The following is an 18,023-nucleotide window of genomic DNA, read 5'->3' on the forward strand; positions in this document are numbered from 1 at the left end:
CACCTCTGCTCTGGGGTCAACTCCTCTCAAACTCTAAGCCCAAAAAATCTCCTTCAATTACCCTTTCATACTCATAACCCCTTTAAGGGTCAACTCTGGTTAATGGTCAAAGTCAAAGTGAACATCCTGGTCAAAGTCAACATCCAGGTGAAAGTCAACATCCCGATTGATTCAACTCGCTGTGTTGGTCCATCAACTCGTCGAGTTTCATGATCCATAAAATCCTAGAAATCTCGACCCAACTCGTTGATTTCTTTCATGAACTCGTCGAGTTCCTCTTCATAACAGAGTCGGGACATTTCACTCACAACTCGCCAAGTTCCTCCTTGAACTCATCGAGTTCTTCAATATTCCAAAACCCAGAAACCATGTCCAACTCGCTGAGTCATCTCCTAGACTCAACGAGTTTACGCAGTGTGACATCCCTATTTTTCCGGCCAAAAAAGACCGATTTTGTTTATGCTTTATAAAAATCAGAGTACATCTTTTAATAAAATTTTGCGGAATTTGTTCCCAGTCAAACATGATAAATACATTATCAAAGCATTTCCGAAGAAATGCATTTTTATTCATTTTAGAACATTTGGGATGTCATCGTCAATACAGAAACATAAGCATAAACAGAATTTACATTCATTTACACTAGTGATCTATATCTCCTTAATCTCTTAGTGTAATGTAACTTCACATCGTCAACTGTGATACAAGTAAACTGAGTGGTTCAGGTTGGGAAACCCGGTGAGTACATAGGGTTTTCAACCCACAATAATATAATTATTATGTTTAATCATCAAGCAATTAACCCAATTACCCATCCCCATTATCTTTTTTATTCCTAAGTACCTTCCCTAAGGATTTATCATAAGAGTCGTCTCCTACATCGTATTTACCTCTCTTCTCCTTAAACCGCATTTCCTTATATGTTTTTTTCCTAAGGACTCTCCCTAAAGAACATCGCCTACATCGCATAGACATTATTGATTCAGGGATTACTCCCTCAATACGTGCCCAACAAGGGTTAGGGTATCATCACATGAATACGTAATTACAACATCGCCTGAACTGGTAATTCATAGTAAGGGGTTAGAGTGTCATCACATGAATATGTAGTTACAACATCGCCTGAACTCGCAATTCATCACCTACAGGTTATGAGCCTGCTGGTGTTTCCACGGGGTTGCCTATAATAGTCCGTGGTCACCATCTATACTCTGGTAGATGACTACATCTCCAAATTGCCGGACAAGGTTATAGTATGTTTTATCCTACATTACCGATTCATCATCACCTATCTATACTCACCTAATTATCATCACCTTCCTATCATCAGTTATCTCTCATCTTTTTATTTTATCACACATCAACTATTTCATTTACCCATGTTTTATCACAACATATTTGTAGATATAAAATAAATATATAGTTTAAATAATTTAAAACATATAAAATATCATTCATCTAGCATAGACAGCAAGTATCCAGATAATATGCACACATAGCACGTAATTTATATAAAATACTTCGTATCTATGTGTAAGATGAAAGTAACTATGCACTCACTTGATAAGGTGGTGACTCGACACTCGGACAACACTTCGTTACTCTTAAAACAATTTCCCTCGACAAAACCTAGTATCAATATCGCTAGGGTTTAGTCTAACATTAACCGCGACTAATTAATAGTCTATCTATCTATCTATCTATCTATCTATTATTATTATTATTATTATTATTATTATTATTATTATTATTATTATTATTATTATTATTATATAAGCGTTAAACAACACTCTATATAACTCATAATAATAGCCCAAATAATTATTTTAAAGTCCTAATAATGTCACTATAATTATTTAAAAGCTATAATAAAAATTACATAGGCGTAGCTCACTTACAACGGGTTTTATAGAAAATTGAGCTTCGCTTGGAGCAGCGTTTCCGAACCGAAAGACCCTTTTTCTCGGGACTCCGGGAGCCTCGGGGCTTCCCTCCGGTGCTAGGGGTTTTACCTAGGGTTTGGGGGGGGGGGGATTTGGAACTCTAGAGAGAGAAAGGTCTTAGAGAGAGAGAGAGAGAGAGTGTGTGTGTGTGTGTGAAGAAAGGTGTGAAAAACTCGAAATGGCTCGCATGCTATTTATAGCCTCAGCAGCCTCAGACTACGTTGCGCGTCCAGCAGCTACGCTGGGCGTAGTCTCGGATAGGGTTGCCAGGCGTGTTCCAGCTGGCTTGCACTCGGACAGGACCCGAATAAGACCTCGTACGCGGGGCATAATGTGAGGGGCTACGTGGTGTGATCCGAAGCGAGGTCTGATCAGCGATGGACGGTCCGAATGTTGCCACGTCATCTCAGTTTCACAATTTTCCTTCTCGACTTCTAAAAATCATAACTTTTGCATACAAACTCTATTTTTGACGTTCTTTATATCCACGCGAAGGCAGTAACGTACTCTACAACTTTCATTTAGACTCTGTCGGCTAATTTTGACTTTATTTTAAAAGTGATATTATTAATAGACCGGGATAGGATTGGTCTGTTAAAAATTCATAATTTCTTCATCCGATATCCGTTTTCGTCCGTCTTTCTATCGTTATACTAAAAATAACGAGATCTTCGATTATCATTTAGATTGTGTCGGCTAAAAATCGCTCGATCTAATATTAGAATTTCGGGTTGTACACTGCTACGCCGAAACTTCGAAAAATCATAACTTCGTCATACGAAGTCAGATTTGGGCGTTCTTTTTATGGAATCTCTCGGTTTATCGTATTATACAACTTTTGTTTAGATCACTAAGGCTAAAACTCACTCTATCGTAAATTCACTATTTACACTTTCCGGTGCCGTGCCGGTTTTGCCGTAAAACTTCGACGGACCATAACTTCTTCGTTATAACTCGTATTTCGGCGTTCTTTACATGTATGGAAACCTTGGGTCATATTCTACAACTTGGTTTAAGATTATTTTTTCTAAATAATATTTTGTCGAAAAGTCGTTTTCGACCCCGATTATCTCTAAATTGACTAGCCCGGATCTACGGGCGTTACACCCAGTAATAGAAAAGGTTGAAGGAGCACGAACCAACTCGCCGAGTTGTATGAAGAACTCGTTGAGTCACCCATAGTGTAAACTCATTCAGTCATTTCCAGTCGGATTCAACGCTTCCAAACCATAAATCTAGTCCCCTTGGACTAAGTTACCACGTAAAGTTGCTAACTTTACGTCCATGCATGGTGTTATGAAGTTAAAAACACCAAAACTAAGCTATATAAAGGATCTAGGGCATGGAGAAAGGCCAAGGATTGATAAATCTGACAACTTTAAGCCTCATAAGCTCATGAGTGCCTAGATATGAAGTCAAAACCTCATGATACACTCAAGTCCCAAAAATGACTTCAATATGGCCCAAAAGTAACAAAATACAACCCTAAATGAAGATCTAAGTAAGGGAAAGCCAAGGTATAAAATTATACCTCAAATGAGTCAGAAATGTAGCTTAACTTCCGGATGTATTGGCTTTCTCTTGAATCCTTAAGCTTCTCCTTCCTTCTCAAGCTTCAAAACCACCAAGAACACACAAAAATGGCTCAAGAACACTCAAAGGTGGATTAGGGTTTTGTGTCTAGGGTTTCGAGTGATGGAGTTACAAATGAGGCCACCTTTTGGAGGTTAAGGTGCTTAAATAGGGTGAAAAACCCTTAAATTAGGGTTTCACTCTGGCAACCCTACTCGTCGAGTTGAGGCTCTTAACTCGTCGAGTAGACTTTAAGTCCCGCATCCAAAAATCCATTGCTACTCGACGAGTTTGGGGCCTCCAACTCGTTGAGTCCCTTCACAAAAATGACTAATTTGATTTTGAAATACGTACCAGGATCCGGGCGTTTCAAATCTCCCCCACTTATTTTAGACTTCATCCTCGAAGTCTGCTGCATCTGGGAATAGATCTAGGTAGTGCTCCTTCACCTCGTCTTCTGGCTCCCAAGTCCATTCCGAGCCCTTGCGGTGCTACCACTGAACCATCACTAACTCAACCCTCGTGTTCCTCAAATCCTTCCTCTTCCAGTCAAGGATGGTGACTGGTCGCTTGATGTAGTTCATGCTGTCATCCACCTAAATATCCTCTAGAGGCACCACTACAGAGTCATCTACCAAGCACTTCCGCAGCTGGGAGACATGAAAGGTGTTGTGGATTTGACTAAGCTCGGCTGGCAAATGTAGCTTGTACGTTGCCCTACCCACCTGGGATATAACCCCTGAAAAGACCAATGTACCTGGGGCCCTACTTTCCTTGCTTCCTGAACCGGATGACACCCTTCAAGGGTGACACCTTCAGGAGGACCATATCTCCTACCTGAAACTCCAGGTTTGAACGACGCTTGTAGATATAACTTTTCTGTCAACTCTGAACAGTCTGCAGCCTGCTCTAGACCTGCTGGATCCTCTCTGTCGTATTGAGTATCACTTCGGTACTCCCCATGACCCTCTGCCCAACCTCACCCCAACATATCGGGGTTCTTCACTTCCTCACATATAACATATTGAAGGGAGGATGGTCGATACTCATGTGGTAGCTATTATTATGGGAAAACTCTGCCAAGGGAAAGTAGGTATCCCAGATACCACCGAAGTCTAAGACACACACTCACAACATATCCTACAAAGTCCGGATGGTCTACTCTCTCTGACCATCCGTCTGTGGGTGAAAAGCAGTGCTAAAGTGCAGACGAGTACCCAACTCGTCATGAAATTTATTCCAAAATATGGAAGTAAACTGTACATCTCGGTCGAAAATCATGGAGACTGGCATTCCGTGTTGAGCTAGTACCTCTCTGAAGTAAATGCTGACCAACTTCTCGACTGAAATGCTCTCCTGGATCGGAATGAAATGGGCACTCTTGGTCAATCGATCCACGATGACCCAAATTGATTCACTCCCCGTGCGGTCCTAGGAAGCTTTGTGGTGAAATCCATAGTAATTTCCTCCTACTTCCATATAGGGATATCCAACGGTTGCGCCTTTACGTGAGGCCTCTAGTGCTCTGCCTTAACCTTCCTGCAGGTTAAGCATCTCTCAACGTACCGGGCTACATCATGCTTCATCTAGAGCCACCAGTAATCAGGACGAAGATCTCTGTATATCTTCGTCACCTCGGGATGGATGGAAAATTTAGACTTGTGCGTCTCCTCCATCAAGATCTAGCACACACCGCCTGCATATGGAACCCACACTCTGTGGTGATGTGTAAACAACTCGTGGATATCATAGTCGAAGGGGGAAATCTGGCCCACTATACGCTCACTCTTCTAGTGTTCCTCCTTCAGAGCCTCCTGTTGGGCGTCCCGGATCTTCTCCAGAAGCAGAGTCAATATTGTCATCCTTAGACAGATGTCTCTGATCAGGGCTGCAAATGCCTTGCAGCTAAGGGCATCGGCCACAGCATTGGCTTTTCCGGGGTGGTAAATGATCTCGCAGTCGTAATCCTTCACCATATCTAACCACCAGTGCTGCCTTATGTTTAGATTTGGTTGATCCATGAGGTATCTCAAGCTCTTGCGGTCTGTGTAAATGGTACAACAGACCCCATAGAGGTAGTGTCGCCAAATCTTGAGGGTGAAAACAACCGCACCCTACTCCAGATCGTGCGTTGGGTAGTTCGCCTCGTGAGGCTTCAACTGTGTCGAGGCGTAGGCGATGATGCGTCCCCTCTGAATCAATACTGCGCCCAAACCCGAGATGGACGCATCACAGTACACTACAAAATCCTCCACGACCTATGGCAGGGCTAAAATTGGCACCTCGCACAACCTCTACCTCAAAGCCTCGAACGCCGCCTACTGCTCAGGCCCCTAACAAAACACAACGACCTTCTTCGTCAGCCGGGCCAAGGGTACTGCTATCTTGGAGAAGTCATGTATGAATCTCTGGTAATAGCCTGCTAACCCGAGGAAACTCTAAATCTCAGATGGAGGCTTCGGAACCTCCCATCTCATCATGACCTCCAGTTTGGCCGGGTCAACCAAAATACCATTTTGTTTGAGAAGGAGCCCCAGAAACTGCACCTTGCGCAAATAGAACTCACACTTGGAGAACTTGCCGTACAATCTCTCCATCCCGGGTATCCAACACCTCTTGTAAGTGATCCTCATGCTGCTCTTGCATCTTACAGTAAACCAAGATGTCATCAATAAAGACTATCATAGAACAATCAAACATCGGTCTGCATATGCGGTTCATGAGGTCCATGAACACGAAAGGGTTATTGGTGAGCCCAAAGGGCATTACCACGAACTCGTAGTGGCCATAGCGAGTCCGGAAAGCAGTCTTCTGCACATCCTCATCTCTGACTCACACCTGATGGTAGCATGAACATAAATTTATCTTGGAAAACCAAGATGCCCCCTGTAGCTGGTCGAAAAGATCATCAATCCTCGGGAGTGGGTAACAATTCTTCACCATTACCTTGTTCAGCTCCCGGTAATCTATACACATTTGATGTGACCCATCCTTCTTTTTCACAATCAGGATTGGGGCTCCCAAAGGAGAACTGCTCAGCCTAATGAATCCCTTGTCTAACAACTCCTTCAGCTGTGTAGACAACTCCTGCATATCGGGAGGAGCCAACCGATATGGTGGCTTGGCTATCGGAGCCGCACCAGGGAGTAGGTCAATCCTGAACTCCACTTGTCTCTCTGGAGGTATCCCAGGAAACTCCTCTAGAAACACATTTAGGTACTCTCGCACTACTGGTACATCACTCACGGTTGCCTTAGTTGTCTCCCGGGTATCCATAATGTAGGCGACATACCCTACGCATCCCTATTAGAGGTAGCGCCTAGCCCTTGCTGCCGAACACAAAGCTGGTCCATGTTGCAACCTCTCGCCCTGAATCACCATCTCTCCCCCACTTGGGGTCCTGATGCGTACCAGCTGCTGTGCACAGTCGATCACTGCCCCATAAGAGCTCAACCAGTCCATGCCTATCATAACCTTGTTCCCCCTCAAAGGAATGGGAACCAAATCCACAAGATACCGCTCGTTGTACAACCTCATTACGTAATATCTAAAAACCTATGATGGCTGTATAAATCGATCGTCAGCAATCTCAACGTTTAAAGTACTATCCAACATACCTGAAATCTCAGAAAACCTCTTGCTAAGTGTAAGAGAGACAAATGATCGGGTAGCACCCGAATCGAATAACACCTTAACTGGGATACTGATATGTGTATTTTTATATATATTTTTATGCACTTTATCTTAATATTTTGGCCTTATTTATTCTCTTTTGGAACTAAAAAGCACTCATAATGCTTTTAATTATGTTTTGCAGCTATTCGTTGTCGATAAAGCACAAAAGAAAAGACTGAAGCGGAAACCGGGCATAGAAGCTAAAAGAAATTAAAAGTGCTGGAGGAACGATTACGCCCCGCGTAAATAGTGAGTATGCCCCGCGTAATGACCAAAATCATATTACGCCCAACGTAATTCTAGGTTACGCCCCGCGTAATGGCTGGCTTCGGATAACTTCAATCGCGTAGAAATCTTCAGTACGCCCAGCGTACGTAAGTCGGCTACAAGGGTTATAAAAGGCGATTTTCAGCTAACCATAGGGTGGGATTCTACTTCCAACTTAATTTAGTCGATATTAAACTTCTGTTAAGCCGTTTTGAGGGTGTAGAAGGTGGACAGAAGGCCGTTAAGCTAACGGGAGCGGAGATCGGTGGGGTTGGAGAGCGGATACGTGTCAGTAATCATATGGGTTGTTAACATGACCATGTTTAGCATTCCGTTGTGTTACTATTCTGTATTTAGTTTCTGATTTGGGTGTAAAAGCCTTTTACTTTGTGTTTATGATTGAATGAAGCTTTGATTGTTAGACTAATTGCTATATTGAATTGTTTGTTTATGTTTAATTTATCTTGCAAGCTTGTTAAAAGATCCTTACGTATTAATGATGATTACTTGCTGTTAATTGTTAAGTGAATTGAGTTGTATGAACATCTGCTTGATTGCTTGTCTCTTATGATTTTGATGACCATCGAGGTTATAAGTCTAGGAATAACGAATGTGAAACTAGGATTAAATTGAGAATAAGTAAGTTAATGTGTAAGCCTTGTTTGATGACCATCAACAAGAGGTTAATTGAATAACTAATTTGATTAACTATATTTACAAGTCTTGTTGGATACGAACTGAACACTAGGAAGCATGTTAGTTTAACCAACTCATCACTGTTTGAATTGACTTGTTTGCTAAAGGATTAGTTATAGTGAACGCGAATCTAATCATTTTAGGAATCGGTGAACATGAATAAATGAATTTGTGTATGCAATTGTCTATGTTTTTAAGGTGTAATTTATCTAAACCAAAGTACCTGAAGAGATTTGCTTTCCTGTTAGTTTATCGAGAGTTGTTAATTAATTGTTAGTTTGAGATTTATTTCTTTATTCTTTTCGTGTGACCTGTAACCTATAATCAAATATATTAAATTAATCCACCGTTCCCTGTGATCGACACCCGACTTACCTAAGCTATACTGTAATCTGACTAGGTACACTGCCTATAAGTGCATAGTTAGTCTAAGTTTGTTAGGTTATACATATTAAAATTAATGGGTACTTTCGTGCACATCAGATACCATTCACATGGAACTATCCTAAATGAAGCACATAAACATAGATAATAAATAACGTAACCGAAATGTAATAAGAGTTGGGGAGAAGAAAACATACCCGCTACCATATCCAGTGCGGCACGCGCCTCCTCGGCGGTCAGCTGGAAGGCTCATGAAAGACCCCAACTTTCGTATTTATGAAAGACTCAAACTTTCATACTATTCTAATATTATTCTTAAGTTACTTCCTCAAAACATGCTACATGCATATTTATAAAACAATATTTTATATTGATAAAGTGATTACAAAGGATTGAATACAAACCGACTAAGTTTTATTACATTTCATGTCTACCCAGGAATCTACTATTCATATACATACATGAACATTAAAATACAGAGAAATAGTATTAACTATTCTAAATCTTTCAGCACTATAAAACTATATTGGATACTCATCACCTACAATTGTTAAACATTGAGAGGAATAAGTGATAACGCTTAGTGAATTCAATAAATAGACACCATATAATCTTATGCCTTACATATACCAATATGACAGAAGTAAAAGGGAACAAGAACAACAATAGCATATGCGTATCATATGGCAGGCTTTCAATATCAACTCAAGATTTGATTCAAATATTTACGATCAATGAGACATAACAATTTCAATACTTGATATGCATCAATAAAGCTTTGGCCCAAATCGCACAGAAGACATATAATTTCTAATTAACATTTTGGTAGATTTCAGGCTTATAGCCATGTCTAACCATTTGCCAATACCATAGAATAGAGTTCATTCTCTTACGGAGTCATGCTCTACATGGTCAGAGGCTACATACCATTCCTATCTAACCTTCTGCCAATGCCATAGAATAGAAGTCATTCTCTTACGGAGATATGCTCTACATGGCCAGAGGCTACGTACCAGTACCAATGTGAATCTAAGTCCTCTCACTGATCACATGGTCAAAGGTATTATATTTGCTATAAACATAGCGAATAAAATAACACGGGAAAATAACTCAGAATAATAACACTGAAAAGCACATAGCACATATAACACATAACATACAATTGTTCATGTATATTGAACTCACCTTAAGTTAACCGGGTGTTGAAATAGTAATTTGGACAACACTTCGGCTTTAAATATGACTTTCTATGTTTAAAACCGGGAGCTTAGTTGAAAACCGGGCTCTACGAAGGTTGGGCCTCAAAACCGAAAAGATAAAATTTTCGGGCTTCTCGGGGGTCTCGGGGCGTGTTTCGGGTGCTAAAATTGATATCGGGGCTTCGAGGAAAGTCAAAATGAAGAAAATATGGAAAAAGGGGCAAAAAATGGCAATTTTCTCAAATTACCTGAGAACGCTCATAGGCCTCCTATTTATAGGCGAGAGGCTCGGATCCGGAGAGGCAGGTGGCAGCAGCAGCGAAGACCACGCATCAGCCGGAGAGAGGTTCGGTGGACAGGTGCGAGGCTCGGAGGGTGACATGCTTCAGCTGCGAGACTCGGACAGGTGTGCGGCACGCGTCACTCCTCGGAAGCACCACGACTCCGGTGACGCAGCTCCTTCATGCGAGGGACGTGGCAGCAACGAAGGTCTCCAGTGGCTTCGCAAGTTTCGGACACGCATAGGGGCAAGTGGCACTGCGAGGTGAGGCCACGACTCCGGTGATGTGGTAGCTTCATGGCTGTTACTGTTCATGCGAAATTCTCTACAACTTTCGTTTAGACTTCGTCGGCTAATTTTGACTTTTTTTTTAATATTATTATTTTTAACAGACCGCGACAGGATAATCCGTTATAACTTCTTCATCCGACATCCGTTTTCGCCAGACTTTTTACCGTTGTACTACAAATGACGAGACCTTCGATTCTCGTTTAGGATGTATTGGTCAAATATTGCTCGATCTAAAATTCGAGTTTTTAGCTGTCTACTGCTAAGTTGAAACTTCGAAAAATCATAACTTCCTCATACGAAGTCAGATTTTGGCGTTCTTTTTATCGAATTTCTTGGTTTAACGAATACTACGACTTTCATTTAGATTACTAAGGCTAAAAATTAGTTTATCAAAAACTCACTTTTTACGTCATTCGGCGTCGTGCCAGTTTTGTCGCGGATCTTCGGTTGGTCATAACTTCTTCGTTATAACTCGGATTTTGACGAAGTTTTCGCCTACAAATTTCTAACGAGATGATTTACAACATAAAATAATAAAATTTTACTTATTTAAAATTTTATATTTTCGCTAAATTTTCATTATTTGGCTATTAATTGGAATTTCATAAGACTTCCAATATTTTCTGAGTGATTCTAAACATAGTTTTACTTCATTTCTAGTAAAAATCTTTTGTTAGAACTCAACACTCAATTTTATTCACTTTTAATAATAACAATACACAATTTTAGAATGTGTATGTTACAAATACCTCCTCCTTTTGAGGATTTCGTCCCCGAAATCATAACGATTAAAACAATTAGGGATACTTCACTCTTATTTCATTCTTATTTTTCCCAAGTATAATTTGGGCCTTGATAGTGTATTTACTTGAAAATCACCAACTCTACTTCTTTATTATGTAGATTAGTCGTTCTTTCATTTACGATCTCTTCTACTTAATTTACTATCTAGTTTCACCTCTGATAATAGCACCATTTCATCATATATGCTTAAACCTTTAGATAGATAGCTCACATGAAACACTTCATGAATATTTGTCAAATCTTTAGGCAATTCCAAGCAGTATGCTTGCTTACCAACCGTTCTTTCTTCCAAAGTAGTATAACGCCTTTTCATGAGATACTTTCAGTATTACTAAATCATCCACCCGAAATTCTACGGGTCATCTCCTCTTTTCTGCATAGGGAATTTATCGATCCTGGGCCGTTTTCATTCTTTCTCGGAAAATTTGTATTTTGTCAGTGATGTCTTAAATCATTTTAGATCCTCCAAAGATCTTTCATCTTACATCACGCCAACATATTTGAGTATGACATTTACGCTCATACAGTACTTTATATACCTTCAATATATTTTCTACTGTTTGGATTGCTCTCTTCTTTTGACCATTTGTCTGAGGATGATAAGTTGTACTAAGAGCAACTCGAGATCCTAATTCATGCTTCATTCTCACCCAAAAGTGAGGATTGAAACGAGTATCACAGTCGGAAATAATCTATAGTGGCGCTCCATGACTTGCCACAATTTCATCTAAGTAACTTACACGTATTTCTCCAATGGAGTCGTTTCACGTGTGGCGAGAATATATGTACTCTTTATCAGCCGGTCGATGATTATCCAAAGGTTATCATTCACAGTTTTCTTCTCCTCTTTCAAGGTATTAACTGTATAAGTCGGATAAGTAGAATATCCCTTCGACATAATTTACGAGTTTTTAAGAAATAAATTTATTATTTTAACCGTAGACATAAATAAAATCTTCCCTTTCGATAGGGATGCATATCTTCTCTTTTTAGCACAAGAGCTCTGCGTGGTTCTTTAACAACCAATCCATATCGAGAATAATATCAAAGATAGGAATTAGGTTAGCAGGAAGATTAGAACTTTCAATTCCTATAACACTAACTCTATAGGCTTTATCAGCAAGTAATGATATATTTCCTATGTTATCTATATGAAATTATTGGACAATTGCGTAACAAGAAATTTGAAAAGAATATGTGAATTTATAAGGCACGAAAGAATCTGAGGCATTGAAATCAAATAAGATGTGAGTAGATCTAGAGTTTACAAGAAAATTACTAGTCACAACATTCGAGTTTTAACTTACTTCCTTTGTGGTAATCTAAAATGTACGATATTTAACTTTTAGTTTGCCAAACGATTGTCAATTTCTTCAAACTTCCTAGTTACTGGCGGTGTTCAAATTTGTACCCTCTCTTCATTCTCTATTGAACATTCGATCCTAATCTTTGAGTTAAAACTCAATTCTCATTGCAGACTCCTGCTCCTTCTTGGTTTATAGACTAAACCCAAGATAAGGTCTTTACTTTTGCTATAACAACAACTCGAATGGTCATATTGTAATGACCTTTAATTTTATCTCGCACAAGACACATAACGATCCAAACTCTTGTATTAGAATCAGATCGAATAAATCGAGCTGATAGAATAAAGAAAATGAAAAGAGTTTGATCAACACATAAATGCTTTGGAACAGAAAGAATAGCACCACGTATCTCTAATTCGTGCTTTCAGACCTACATATCTTTTAGCTTTTGGCACCTCCTCCTTTTTAGTTGGAGTACTATTTGATTGTTGAACGGCAACATGACTCCCTGCCATTTGACTAGTAAGAGTAGGGTGGATACATTTCTTGTGGCCAGTAACACCACATAGCAAGTCACATCTCTGGCTAATGATTGCTTAATTCTTTAATGAAGATTGTTATATTTCTATCGACTATCTCGACCATTTACTTCTTCAGTATTCCTACTGAAGTTTTGTCATTATATAAGACATGGTTCTCTGAACCAACTAACTCCTTTTGCGGATTTATACTAATCGGACTCGATTCTTTAAGAGTTGAACAATACTTGTCTTCTTAGTCATTACCGAATCGAAGGTAACGACACATACGAATAAAACGGAATCATTTACTAGCTTCTTGGTAACCTTGTGACTTTTCTTGATCCAAGTGTGAGTCCTGTGCTTCCAGTAGTATAGGCCTCTACTACTATTCACACCTACTCATACTCGTCCCAAGTATTGTCTCGCAGTTCCCAAGTCACCATTCAAAAGTTTTCACAAAGCAACTTATTGTTGGATTAATGTGTAAGTCCATAACTATAATTGGTAAGACTTGACCCGACCCGGCATGGTCCATTTAGGTTGCATGGCATCATGCACTTGGATAGACTAAATGAGAGAAATAAGACACTTATGGTTATTAATATATTATAAGTTCTAGTATATTAATAATAAGAATAATGAGATTATTTAATTAGTATTGATCAAGAATTAATCTAGGATTAATTAAATGATCAAAAGAAGACTAATTAAATATATGGGTTGATTGTGTAAATCATCCATACTTGTATAGTGGGCTAATGCTCCATGGATAATCAAGTTGGGCTAAAACCCATAGGATGGTCCATGGATGCTCCATGGTGTATTTGAACCCATGGATCCAAGGAAATGGAAAGCCATGACAATTAAGGGTTTACCCTAATTGTAACACTATATAAAGATCTTATTCTTGACAAAATCGGACACTAGTGTGATCTAGAGAGGGCAAGCCGATTTCATGAAGTGTAGATTTCTCTCAAGTTATTCTAAGTGTATTTGGTGTTGTGTGAACCATTTGAGGTGTCACACTTGGGGCACTAGGCACTCAAGCTTCATGAAGACTTTCTACATCAAAGAGGTATGTATTCTATCTTGTTACATTCATTGTTTTGTATGCTAGATTAGGATAATACCTTGGAAGTTCTTATTTGCATGTATAATAGAGAAAACATAGATCCAAGGTATTTAGGGTTGCATGTACACTTAGGAGTGTTAGAATGCTCAAAACCCAACAGTGGTATCAGAGCCTAAGCTTGTTTTCTTGTTATACTTGCAAATGGAGCTGAAAAATCGAGTTTTGATGCTGTCCGCCCAGCAGACTCGCCGATTCCATGAAGGGACTCGACGAGTCCAAGGCAAAAAGCATCCAACTCGCCGAGTTGGACCCCCAGACAGCATAAATTCGACCTTTTTGGCTGGAATTGGACTAGGAACATTACCCTAAGATGTTTTTGAACTTATAAACTTGTTTTTGATGTGGTAATGTTCATGCTAATCCAATTTCAAAGATAATTGTCAATAGATTCATGTTTTGTATTAGTTTAAAGTTTAGACTAATTACATGAAAAAGTTTGATTTGAATTATCTTGTTCTTATGAGTTGCTTAGATTAATAGAAAAGTTGAGTGAAAAAGTTGTTTTCAATCCAAATTAATCTAAGAGTTGATTCTAAAATGTGTTTTTGTAACTTGTCCTCAATTTATATGAAAAGTCACATTTAAGTTTCATAAAACTCATAAAAGTTGGCAAATGTTACAAAATGAAGAGTATAGTTCTAATTAATTGGAGTTATGACTCCATAATTTGTCCTCAAGTTATGGAGGACCAAGAGTCTCTTCATTAAATAAAAAATAATAATAAAAAAATGTAACCTTAATTAATTCCATAAGTTATAAAATAAAGAAAAGTTAATTCTTTTATTAGTTTAAAGTCCTCCATAACTTGTCCTCAAGTTATGGAACATGAAGAGTTTTTTGGATTAAAACTACTTTAAACACATAAGTTATGGAATTAATTAGTTTTGAATAGTTTCAAAACTTGCCCTCAAGTTTTGGAATTTGTAAAGTTTTCTCTTATGAATACTTTAATTCCAAGTTAGCCCTTAGAATTTTAAAAGTTAAAATTCAACCCTTATACTTTATACTATTATAAGTTAATAATATATATATATATATATATATATATATATATATATATATATATATATATATATATATATATATATATATATATATATATATAAGAGTAAAGTCAGTCTTACCACTAGTATGCCTCATTCACGAAGCGAGTCTATAAGGTGGGTATAAGGTTGTTGCCTATAAAATGGCAACTTAATGGGTGTCTACTCTCACCCACCTCTTGCTTGACTGGTGTAGGGTTAGTAGCCGAACGGGTTTGACAGGACTATAATTCTCCCTTCATTAAAAGTATTAATGATAAATACTAAGTAACTAAACTCTTAATAATACCCAATCTTAGTTACTTAGGAAAATGTGAATAAGGTGCTAATCCATGAAATTACACTTTGCACTTTGTTTAAGTCGGTTAGTGGAGCGTGTGTGGTTAACTGGCACACTAACTCGTATTTAACAAGGTAGGCAAAGGGTAACTTAATGTTTATCATAGTATCGATGGAGCGTGTGTGGTTAATCGGCACATCGATTGAGGGTTAAACACTTAAGGGTACCAAGTAATTTGCATGGTTACTTCACACCTTGTTTTGTGATCCTCGGCATCCCAGTCACAAAACTTGAAGGGCACACTCGAGATTGAAACATGCCATGGAACAGTTCAATGAATCTCAAAAGATCTAGGAGTTTCAAAACCAATTAAAACCTAATAATACATTTCGTTTATCTTGGTGGAAATTGGTGAATCGTCATTCACCTACCTTCAAATTGTTTTATAGCTTGGATTACGGCATACCTCTTCTAAGTTATAAAATAGTTTGTTGGGTCCTAGCCTTAATATTTCAGATTGGGTGTCATATTAAGGACTTTATATCAACTATCTTGAATATCTCCCAAAACATGTCTGGTTTAGACATTTATGATCTTCCCAAATCTCTTGAAACAAGCTTTCCTAATGAAGATGATGTCCCTTGGAAATCATACTTCTTTCACCTCCTCCAATTACTCTCCCTAACCCACAAGTTCTTAAAAGTTTCAGGTCACTCGAACCCTATTGGCAAGTGAAGGTCTAGGTGTGGTCACATCTTGGAGATGTAGTCACATATTGACAAGCCGGGAGAGAAGGGTGTCAAAGTCTTGAGGAAGTTGGTGGTTCAACTACTTTCTAAGTCACATAGTGAGTTCTTTTGGAACACCTATGAAACAGACTATGACAAGACCCTTAATGATCTTATCTATTTGTTAAGATCAACTTCCTCAAAACTTGATGGACATTGACAATAGTGACATAGGAAATCCAGAAAAGCATTCTCTTCCTAAGGAAAGGGATTGACCATAGTCAACTAGGTTGACCAAATGGTAAAGAGAAAAGGCTAAGTCTGTAATAGTCCCGTGTACCATTATCAAAGGGTCCATATGTTTATATTTTGTAACGCCCGTGTTTCTAGGCTTGCCATTTTTAGCAATGTAATAGTCTAGGTTAACCTTGTAACTCAACTTGAAATAATAAGAATGTATTATTTGTGAATTATTTGAATTATGTGATTTATGTGTGTATTTTCTTAATTTTTATAATTTAATGAATTAAGAATAAAATAAGCGTCAAAATTAAAGTGTGAGATACGCCCGATATCTTTGCATAAAGTTGTAGTGGTCGAAACAAGGATTCCGGAGATATAAGGAATGCCAAAATCCGAGTTATAACGAAGAAGTTATGACCTGTCGAACTTTCGAGACAGAACCGGCACGACGCCGAATGACGTAAAATATGAATTTAACATAGAGCGATATTTAGCCTTAGTGATCTAAACGAAAGTCGTAGATTTCTTTAAACCGAGAGCGTGTATAAAAGGAACGCCCAAATCTGACTTCGTATGAGGAAGTTATGATTTTCTAAAGTTTCGACATGGCAGTAGGCAGCCCGAATACTCGATTTGAGATCGAGCGATTTTTAGCCGAAACAATCTAAATGAGAATCGAAGATCTTGTTGTTAGTAGCGAAACAATGAAAAGTTAGGCGAGAACGGACATCAGACGAAGAAGTTATGAATTTATAACGAAGTTTTTCTGTCCCGGCCTTCTAAAAATAAATAATAAAAATAAAAGTCAAAATTAGCCAACGGAGTCTAAATGAAAGTTGTAGAGTATGGTCTGACCTTCGCGTGGATATAAAGAACGTCGAAAACGGAGCTCGTATGCGAAAGTTACGCAATTTAGAAGTTTGACAAGTCAATTACGCCCCGCGTAATTTGAGTACGCCCCGCGTACTCAGTCGATTGCAACTTGTCTAACCAATACTCGAGTGCCACCAGTCGACGCACGCAGTGAAGTCAAAGTACGCCCCGCGTAACCCAAGTACGCCCCACGTACTGAGTACGCCCCGCGTAATTTGAGTACGCCCCGCGTAATCCCAGACCCAACAGCCTATAAATAGAACTCGAATTCAGCCATTTTCTCTTGTTCAAACTCTTCCCTCTCTCTAATTTTGCCTCGATTTGCGTGCCGTTTATACCCCAAAGCCCCGGTAATATTCCCGAGCCCCGAAGTAAGATCCGAAGCCCCGAGGATCCCGAAGAGCGTTATTCCCGAGCCGAAACGCTGCCCGCGAGGAGCCCGGTTTTGTGAAGATCTTCCAGATCTACGGAGAAACACCTCTTCTGCAAGCCGTAGTGCTGCCCGATCATCTTTTGATCAAGTGAGTGTGTAGTTATTTTCTTTCCAACGCAATATTATGAAGTATTTCATATAAAATACGTGTTATGTGTGTATATATTTGGTTGTTATACGTGTGAATGTATATTCACTCTCTTCTATCTTATAGATCTGATGTATTCTCTATGAAATACGTGTTATGTATGTATGCCTCATCTGTTATGTGGAATATGTGTTGATTAAAACATGTTATACAGGTTTTTAAACTATGTATAAAAATGTATATTTTTATCTACTAATATGTTGG

This window comes from Lactuca saligna, chromosome 6 (genome assembly GCF_052625555.1).
Source record: "Lactuca saligna cultivar CGN05327 chromosome 6, ASM5262555v1, whole genome shotgun sequence".
NCBI classification, from domain to species: Eukaryota; Viridiplantae; Streptophyta; class Magnoliopsida; order Asterales; family Asteraceae; genus Lactuca; species Lactuca saligna.